Source organism: Manis javanica, chromosome 3 (assembly GCF_040802235.1).
Source record: "Manis javanica isolate MJ-LG chromosome 3, MJ_LKY, whole genome shotgun sequence".
NCBI lineage: Eukaryota > Metazoa > Chordata > Mammalia > Pholidota > Manidae > Manis > Manis javanica.
Window position 1 is genome coordinate 93082016 of NC_133158.1, and position 10842 is coordinate 93092857.

Here is a 10842-nt window from a genome sequence, read left to right on the forward strand (position 1 = left end):
AAGGCACAGAAAAGAATTGTACTCATGTGAATGATAATGATACTGTCACCACTGGGCTATGAAACAGTCTTCACAAAGTAAATATCAGAACCATAGAATTACTACAGTTGTACTCAAGGAAATATTCCAAGCTTCCTTTTCTAAATATGTTGAATATCAGAAAATTTAAATACCACCATTTAAAAATTGATCATGGGGATAGATAAAAATGTTCAAAATCCTCATATATTATGATAATGCAATGGAATAGATGTCCCCTTCCTCCACCCCCACAAATTCATATCTTAAAATCCTAGCTCTGAATGTGATAGTATTAGAAGGTAAGGCCTTTGGGAGGTTATTAGATCATCAGGGTGGAGCCCTCACTAAAAAGACCCCATAGAGCTTCTTCATTCTCTTTCCACCATGTGAAAATACCAAGAGAAGTTGGCAGTTAGTAATTTGAAAGGGGGCTCTCACCAGAATCTAACCATGCAAGCACCCTGATCTAGGACTTCCACCTGCACAACTGTGAGAAATAAATTTGTTGTTTTCAACCCTCCATTCTCGAAGACCTTGTTAAAGCAGCCTGAACTAAAACAGAGGATAATGTTAAGTATGCCTTTTAAAAACATGTGTTTCATACACATACATATATGTACACACACACACAGTTAAGGCCTTCCATAGATATTTGTTGTTCAACATGCATATCTGGTCTGAAACTATATTTTCAAGTTATTCAAAAGATGGAGCAAATGACTATTTTTGTGTATTTGTGTGTACATATGCATGTATATGCATGTGTGCTGTGACCCTGATCCAGATCCTGTCTTGTACACACTGTTTTTCAGGTGTCTGTGTCACTGTACATAGATACATGTGGCTCTTCTGCCTTATGGTCCACATCCATGTGTCACTGACCAATTCCCTCTTGATAGACAACTAGGATGCCCAACTTTTCTACCATAAAAAATGCTAAGATGAGTTTTTATAAATATCATTACACTGATTTGTGCAAGTATTTTCTGGACTATATACTTACAAAGACTGAAATTTCTGTGTCATCAGAATCACACACACAATTTTGCTAAATATTGCCAGATAGCTTTACATAATGACTGTTGCAGTATACACTGCCAGCAGGGTGTGAAAGTTCCTGTCTACTCACATCCTTCCAATAATTGGAATGATCCCATGTTCTGATTTTCAACATTCTGATGAATGTGAAATTATATTTCATTGTTATAATTTACAATTATTTGATTAATAGTAAGTTTGAACCACTCTACTTATGCTTGTCAGATGTTGGGATCCTTCTCTCTGTAAATTGCCTTTTCAAATCTTTGGTTCACTTTCTATCAAGCTTTCTGTCTTTTTCTTGGAGATTTGCAATTATTTGTATGTTCTTTTTTTTTTTAAATCATTTGTTAGTTTTAGGTGATACAAATATGTTCTTCCCTTCTGCCCACTCTCTGTTAAATGGTCCTTTATTTTGATATAATCAAGTGAATCGTTTCCAGTTTATGGGTTTTTTTTGGATATTTTAAATATTTATTTCTATATACTAAATCACAAATATCTTCTTCAATAGATAAGTTAGCTTTATATTTGCCTTTCTATAATTGGGTCTTTAATCTGGAGGACACACTTATCTATTGTATAAAATAGGGACCCAAATTTAATTTTCTCCATATAGTGAAACAATCCTCCCTCACATATCATGAAAAACATCTGTCCTTTCCCAGGATTCTGTGGTGCCACTCCCCACCCCAGATTCATTGAGATGTAATTTGCATATAATACTGAGTAAGTATAAGGTCTACAATATGATGATTTGACATACAAATGTTACAAAATGATTACCACGATAAGCTTAGTGAGCATATCCATCACCTCTCAGAATTAATTTTGTGTGTGAGAACACTTAAGATTTAGTCTCTTAGAAACTTTCAAATATACAATACTGCATTTTTAACTATAGTCACCTTACTGTACCCTAGATCCTCAGAGTTTATTTATTTTATAACTGAAAGTTTATGCCCTTTGACCAACTCCCAGTCCATAGCAACCACTGTTCTGTGTTTTGTTTCTGCAAGTTTGGATTTTTGCTTTGTTTTGTTTTATAGGTCCCACATGTAAGTGAAACCATACAGTATGTGTCTTTCCCTGTCTGACTGAGTTCACTTTGCATAATGCCAAGTTCCATCCATGTTGCTGCAAATGGTAGGATATCCTTCTTTTTATGACCAAATAATATTCAATTGTGTATATATATAAATGCCACATTTTCTTTATTCATTCATCTATTGGTAGATACTTAGGTTGTCTCCATATCTTATCTATTGTGAATAATGTTGCAGTGAATATGGGAATACACATATCTCTTTGAGATGGTGATTTCACTTCCTGTGGATTCATACCCAGAAATGAGATTGCTGCATCACATGGAAGTTCTATTTTTAATTTCTTAAAGAAACTCCATACTATTTTCCTTAGTGGCTGTATCAATTTTTATTTCTACTAGTAGTGCACAATGGTTCCCTTTTCTCCAAATCCTCTCTAACACTTGTTATTTCTTGTTTTTTTATAATAGCCATTCCAGTACATATGAGGTGATACATTATTATGGATTTTATTTGCATTTCCCTGATGATTAGGGATGCTGAGCATATTTTTGTGTACTTGCCATTCATATGTGTTTTTTGTAAAATGTCTATTCAGGTCCTTTGCCCATTTTTAAATAGAATTGTTTGTTTTTCTTGCTATTAAGTTATATGAGTTCCTTATACATTTTGGGTTCCTTATATGATACTAGGTTTGCAAATATTTTCTCTTATTTTATAGATTGCCTCTTCATTCTGTTTATTGTGGGGTTTTTTTTGTATAGAAGCCTTTTAGTTGATATAATCTCAATTATTGATTTTTGCTTCTGTTACTTGTGTTTTTGGTGTCACTATGCAAATAATCATGGCCAAAACAAATGTCCAGTAACTTTTCTTTATATTTTTTATAGGAGTTTTAGAGTTTCAGGTCTTACATTTAAGTCTTTAGACCATTTCCAGTTAAATTTTTGTGAGTGGTATAAGATAGGGGTCCAATTTCATTCTTTTCCATGTGTATATCCACTTTTTCCAACATAATTTATTGAAAAAATGGTCATTTCTTCATTAAATATTCTTGGCTCCCTTATTAAGTATTAGTTGACCGTATATATGTGGGTTTATTTTTGGCTCTCTATTTTATTCTTTTGGTCTATTTGTCTGTTTTTATGCCAGTGCCATAGTGTTTTGCTTACTATAGCTTTGTAATATAGTTTGAAATCATGAGTTTTGTTTTTCAAAAAAAGAAAGATTGTTTTAGCTATTTGGGGTCTGTTGTGGTTCCATATGAGTTGTAGGATTCTTTTTTCTTATTTTTTGTAAAAGATTTATTGAAATTTTGACAAGGATTACACTGAATATGTAGATGGCTTTGGGTAGTATGGACATTTTAGAAATATTAATTCTTCTGATTGTGGTGCCATCTTAATGTATATCAAGCAATCATATATTATACACATTCTCTTTTATCTCTACTTATTTACCTGTTCATCATTGGTATTATAGCTGTGTTCTTTGCTAAGCTTTTAAACTACATATTCTAGCTGTGTAGATGAGTCACACATCTATGTTCTTCACCAAACAAACCTATCTACATGTGAACATTATATTCAATATTAGAATTAGTTTGTTGAGTTTTAAAAATGTATTTCACCTTGAATTAGAATGTCATTGAATTTGAAGATTTGGAAAGAAATTTAAGTGCTTCCATATACATATATAAAATATTTTTCCATGTATTTAAATCTTCTTTTGTGCCTTTTAATAGAACCTATAAATTTTTTCCAAAAAGTTCTTAGGCATATTTTGACTGAATTGATTCCCAAACATGTAATCATTTTGTTGGTAATGAAAGTGATGCCTTATTTTCTACTATATTTTATAATTGGCTGTTACTGATAAGGTAAATCTGATTGATTCCAAGTTGCTTATATGTCCCAAAAGCATTCTGAACTCTCTTAATGGTTCTAATACTGGTTGCTTCTGTGGGATTTTCTTTTGGCCTGTTGTATCATCTGGGGCCAGATTCATGTCCCGAGGAGATATGTTGGATATTTGTAATTTACCCCTTCAGATCACCTTCTCATTATTCTCCACCTTCCTATGTGCCCTGACAGGCTACATTACAGAATCCACTGGCTGCCTTCTTTATCTTCTGGCTTCTGGATTCAGTTAATTAGAGTTGCTGGTGGGAGATCAGAATATAGCAGTCAAGTGAGTTTAGGGTGTTTATCCTCCTGGTTCCCTCTCACTATTCTTACTAACCACTGTTCTGGTAGTGGTTAAATTCCTCTTCGATGATCATAGCCCCTATTAATAGCTCTATTTCCTACAGCAATGATTCTTTGTCTGTCTCTGCTAAACATTTATTTTCCTGTTCAGGGTTAAGGGAGGTAACAGCTTCCATTATTGCCAACCCTGAGGTACTGTTCCACCATTTGTTAGTATCCACTAACCCTGTTCACAAAACAGGAAGTAAAGAATCAGCACTGGGCAATATGCCACACTCAGAGAGAAGTAATACCAACTCCGTACATGCCAGACATCTCTTACCCCTTCTTTTTTTGCCCTAGTCCAGTGCTAGAGCATCCCAGACATTCTAGTATAAAGAAGATAAGAAGTAGGAGAGCAAGGTATGGGAGAAAGAAAGACTCAGCCTAACCACTTTCCTAGTCCTGACTTTTATCATGAAAGGAGGAAAGAAGGTTTAAATTAGCTGGCTATTTTATCACTTAATTGAAATTGTTATTGTGAGTGAATTTGACTAGAATTAAAAATATATATATCTAAATATATCCAGGAAAAGCTGGGCTTGTCAGAAATTTCATATATAGAGAAAAGCAAACAGCTCTGCAGATTGTGATTCAAAGAACAACTGAATGAATAGATTTTTGTTTCTTTTCCTTGTAGCTCACTGAGTTCAATTCATTCAGTAAAAAGGTTGCTCATACTTTACAAAATGTGGAAATTCCCTTGCATGGATATTTCTCATACATTCATCTGTTTGTATTATTAATGTAGTAAAAGAAAACACCTTTTTGGAATCTAGATATGAAAACTATATTAGAAACACGCCATAGGCAATGTTATGATCTATATAGCATGTAGTAAAAGTGTGATCTAACAGTTAAAGATGTATACCATAAAAAAAAGAAAGAAGTGAAATTCCAAGAACAATGAGCAAAATTTCAGAACCTGGCTATTTTAGTTCCAGTGCTCTGGGTGGAGCAGAGAGGAGGAGGATAGAGACCTGCAGGCTGCTGCGTGCAGATGAGATTCCAGTGCTCAGCCTACCTCTGTGAGAATGAAGCTGGGTATAATCCCTTTTACACCAAACATGTTCAATTGTCATTTTTCAGGCTCACCAAATCCATAATGAGCCTGTCTGGGGCTGAAACCCTCAGGTGAGACATTTGGTGAGACAACATCTATTTGATTTTTTTTTTTTTTTTTTTTTTTTTAGGGGCGCCAGGACCAACGATCACTAGCTGCCCAAGTACCAAAAAATTATGCTTCCGAAATCTCTTGATGTCGATTCCGCACGAAGAGCATACGAGCTGCCCCACGTGTGCCACTCACGACAGAAGCCCTTTTTAACATCTATTTGATTTTAACTTGTTCATCTTTTTCTTTCTCCTTAAGCTTGAAAATTAGATTACTAATCATTTAAAAATTTGAGTTTCTTTTTGAACACTGCACATTCAATGATCCTTCTGAAGTGCCAACCCAAAATATTTGATGTTTCTTTCTTTCTCTTTTTTTTTTGTTCTATAATATAATTTTTATTCTCTTTGGAAGTTCCATTTCTCTTTTTCCACCTCTTAACTCATTATATCATGTCTTTTCTTAAACAAATGTATAAAGATTATATTAAATTCTTTCTTATGACCAATAAATCTTCATTTATATGTCTACTATTAGAATTTTTTAAATTATAAGTACAATTTTTTGAATCTTTCCATACTTATCTTTTTTTATTATTATTGTGTTCTGGATATTGTGATAAAAAAAGAAAAAAAAAGAGCAGTAACTCCTGAAGTTAAACATTTTACTACTACCCTTGTGGATAAAATGAAAATTCCTGTGGTCAGGATTCTCACCTGGCCCTGGTTGGCTAGTTCACTGCACAGGTGGGGCAATATGTCATTATTGACTCTATATAAAGAGCTCCGCCAAGGGCTCTGGGTGACATGGTGGCATAGCTGCAAGGCTGCAGGAGAGCAGAGCAGAGGCTGGAGTGGTGGCAGCACCGAGGACAGTTGTGCAGGTAGACAGACCCAGAGGATGGCTGTGTGGGAAAAGAGGCCCATAGAATGACTGTGCCATCTGAAAGGCCCAGAGGCTGAGACTGGCTTGCTGCATGCAGACTCGCTCTGAGTGGATGGGATTTTAGTGATTGACCTACCACCGTGGAAATGAAGTTGGGTATAACCCTTTCACCCCAAGAACATTCTACTGTCATTTCTTTGGTCACACTGAATCCATAGTGAACTTGCCTGGTACTGAAACCCATTGGCAAGACAACCCTCAATCCCAAAAGGGTAAACCATTTCTTCTATGCGGCAGTTAAGCTAAGAGACTGATTTTTCAGATTCTTCCAAGGATTGATTTCATCTGGAGCTGAGCACACTTTTAATCAGATTGAGTTCATTCATCAATACCCAATGCCCAGTCTCTTGTGTTGCTCCCACAGTGGTTCTGATTATTTTTGTGTTGTCTGTATTCGAGTTGGCAGTAGAAAAGGACCATAATTTTACGTAGTTTTGATTAACGCTTTATTTAACTTAAGTAGACCCTGGAATCTAAGCACCACATGATACATGGTGTGGTATGCATTTTCTCTGCTTTCTAGATTTCTGGAGGTGGAAGAAACATTGGCTTTAAGAATTATAATTTCATTTGGAGCTTTTCCACTTCCCAATCTATTGCAGCTGACAGCAGTGTTAATTAATTCATCTTATTTCTTAGTCCACACTGGTGCCCAAATCAGGTGCTTATCTTTGGTATGAAAGTTTCCATCACCTTCTCTCTGTATATTGAAGAATTCTCATTCTTCCCTGCATTCAGTTCTTGAAGAATGTCTTCTATTTACCAACCACTCTTAAATAGTCCATATTAAAGTACAAATTTTTACTCCATTTTTTTCCATTTGTTGTTTCCACAGGAACAAAGACCTACTGCTTCCTTCAGCTAGAAATGGAATTCTCATTACACTGAAGAATTTAAGGTAGGTGAGCAACATGTTTATTTTTGTAAAAATCTCTCTTGATATGTGGAAAATGAGTAAAATGAAGGACTAGAGCTGGAAGAAAAAAAAGTTAGGAGAGTTAGCAATAGCTGTGAATAGAATTATTATAGCTTAGACTTCGGTAGTGTCAAATGAGGAATGCTGGGTAGATTGGACAGAATTCTTTCAACGATAGCACAGAAAGAACTTGGTTATAGCTTTTGGTTTTAGGATGATAAAATAGAATAACAGCTGATATTCAGATGTTTTGGGCAGTGGATAGATCTCTAAAATATAAATGTTATGAAGGCAAGGATTTTAATCTATTTTGTTCATGGCACTTCACAAGTACCTGGAACAATATCTGGCAAATAATATATGACCCATAAATATTGATGAATACAATGGAGAACAGGTTGGAGCTGTAGGGGTAGGGGACCCATTGGGCTCATTTATCTTTGAAATTCAGTAAGCATCTAATTTGAAATACATGGTAGGTGTATCAATCTGTAGTCTAGATGAGATGCCCCAGCTGGGGACATTTGTGCTTTATAATTACCACTAGAGATTTTTTAGATCAATAGCAATGAATAGAAGATATTAAAATATGCTAAAATATTGCATTTACATGCTCTGTCATAGTTATCTAAGCAGATTATATTAATGAAATTTTGGCCTAAGAATCCAATTACTAATACAGTTTATCCTTGAACAATGCAAGGGTTAGAAGCACTGAGCCCCAGTGTAATAGAAAATCCACGTATAACTTTTAACTCCCCCAAAGCTTAACTATTAATACCCAACTATTGACAGGAAGCTCTACTGCTAACATGCACTCTGCATTAACACACACTTTGTATGTTATGTTTATTATATGTTGAATTCTTAGAATAAGATAAATTAGAAAAAAAATAAAGTGTTTTTCAAATTGTCACAAATCTCAAAAAAATTTTTCCAATATATTTACTGAAAGAATCCACATAAAAGTGGACCCACACATATAAGTGGAATAACCCATATTGTTCAAGGGTCAACTGTGGTGAGTTATTTGTTATTCATAAGATCTGCATGGTTTTGTTCACAGAATTGTTACCATGTGTTATTGGTTTCAAATGTCTTTAAAAAAAAATCACTCTTATTGTTTATCCTTTTGTTATCAGTTCCTGTAGAGGTTCAGGTAAATGCTTTGAAATGTACATTTTAAAGTTTTAATGAATCATACATGTTCATGAAATCAAACATCTAAAATTGTAGAAGTTATAGCAGTAACTCTTATTTTGTGAGGGAACATGTGTTATCAATGTATTAGTTTTGATTAGAAAGTCTAAAAATAGGCTGATGACTCTAGTGAATCTTGGAATATAAATCTACATTTCCTTTGTAATAAAAGATAAAAATGAAGTTGGATTTTAACATAATACTTTGGAGTGAGTTCTATTTGCACTTAACATTCTTTTAAAGTTGCAGGAGATATTCTATTTCTATTCAACTGTCCTAGATTTAAAACTATAAAGGCAGAAATGTATCAAAAATAACAAAAGTTTTTTCAAGTCACCTCAATGTGAACTCAAAGAGTGTATGTGTGCAGATACACACACCTTTCACTTAACTCCTGCCTAAGTAAAGTTTCAGAAGTTCTAGGATTAATAATGGGTGAAATAGACAGTTTTACCTTTTTGTTTGGAGAAGAGGATTGGATCAAATTATTTTTATATGTTTATTTGTGCTGCCTTTTGATTATGATACTTTTATTATTTACCATTTAAAGTCTTAATATCTACATATTTTCCTACAATCAGAGGTATTTTACAAAGAAGTGTTTTGAGTGTTACTTAACTCCAGGCGAATGTGTGTTTGTGTGTAGTGAGATTTATTTTTAAATATCCATTTCCTAGTCCCTCTTTTAAATGATCTTGAACATTGCACTTTTTTTCTGGACAAGGAACAACAAATATTGGAATAATATTTTCTACTTTTTTATTGGTTCTCTTATATAGGTGAAGTTTAAGTTTATAAAATGGACATTACAAATTTACTTGAGGCTATTTATATTATCCTCCAATAGATCCATTGCTGCTTTATCTTGCTATCCTTCTTTTACTTCCTTAAACAAGTTCCTTTTATTTCTAGTGCTAAATAAATTGAATTTCTGATTAAATAGAAAAATGTTTTATGTTATAGTTTTAGTAATGAGCATAAACAGTTTTCACAAACTATACTAGGGTTCTCTTTTGGTGCCTAAAATTTCATTATGCCAAGTATTATTCTAAATGTTTTTGTTCTAGATCACAAATATTCATATTGTTTAACTGACTGGCTTATAAAAATAGAATAGTTTTCTATCATAATAAGTAAAATTCCTTCAAACCTGCAGTGTTTTTATTGGTGCATGATATTCTTGCTGATATATTTTGTTTCCTTGCCTCAGCTGGAGGGTTTTGGTGGGTATTCACAGTTGAAAGCAACAAGAGCTTATGTTCCTGTCCATTACATGAAATATCAAATTTGACAGTGATAAACTGGCTACCTTAAAGTTTCTAAATACCACTTTTGGATCCTGCTCCCTCCTATAACTATTTCCCTCACCAAATAAACAATCTTTTTATTTCATTTTATTTGTTCTCACTAACATAACTATATTATTTTAAAGATGAAATTTTGGGGGCATTAGGGACAATTAAAACTGTGGCACCTCACTTTTACATCAGAGAAAACCAAATGTAATAATTGCCTTATGATTTACGTGCGGACTATACTATGTCTTGTGGTCTGCTTGGCTTTATTATTATTTGACTAAATAATTTCCTTAAGAAAATGATTACCCACAACTTTGTTACATTCTAGCTGGAAAAAGAAGATGAAGAAGATAAATAAGTCTAATATATGTCATATTTTAGGATGTGATTAATGCTACGAAAAATCACAGAGCAAGAAAGTGACCATGGCGATACCAGGGGTGGAGGCATGTAATTTTCAAGAGTGTGTTAGTTGCCCGTGGTTGCTGTAACAAATTATCTAACACTTGATGGCCCAAAACAACACAAATGTATTCTCTCACAGTTCTGGAGGCTAAACGTCTCCCATCAATGTATTAGCAAGGCCACACTCCTGCCAAAGGGAGATTCTGTTTCTTGTCTTAAATTTCCCTCTGCCTTTCTCTTAGAAGAGCCCACTTGCCCAATCAAAGATCACCTCATCTCAAGATTCTTGATTTCATCACTGTTAGGCTGGAGGAAGGAAAAACAAGGACATGCAAACAGAACAGAGAGATACCATAAAAGGAGAACAGACCAGACCCCAAGGTCCGTGCCTTATATGGAAAGGGGACAGCTCTTCCTGAATTCCATCCTTCTGATGTGCCAACTAAGACCCGGATGTCAGCCTCCTCCCTCTTGGAAGGAAAAAAAGTTTTTAGTTGTCTATCATGTCACCCTTAGCCTATGATACCTCTCTATACCCCCTAGGATAGCTTGCCCACTCCTCCCCCTCCTAACCCATTATAAGCCCCCAACCTCCCTGACAGGGCACGACTTC

General features: G+C 34.5%; 1 non-coding gene across 1 annotated transcript; it reads right to left on the minus strand.

Annotated features, from left to right (window-relative positions):
• Window positions 1-5542: 5542 nt before the first annotated feature.
• On the minus strand, window positions 5543-5676 carry LOC118969248 (U11 spliceosomal RNA). Its single transcript, XR_005057193.2, has one exon. It is a non-coding gene; the product is annotated as a U11 spliceosomal RNA (small nuclear RNA).
• Between the last annotated feature and the right edge of the window lie 5166 nt (window positions 5677-10842).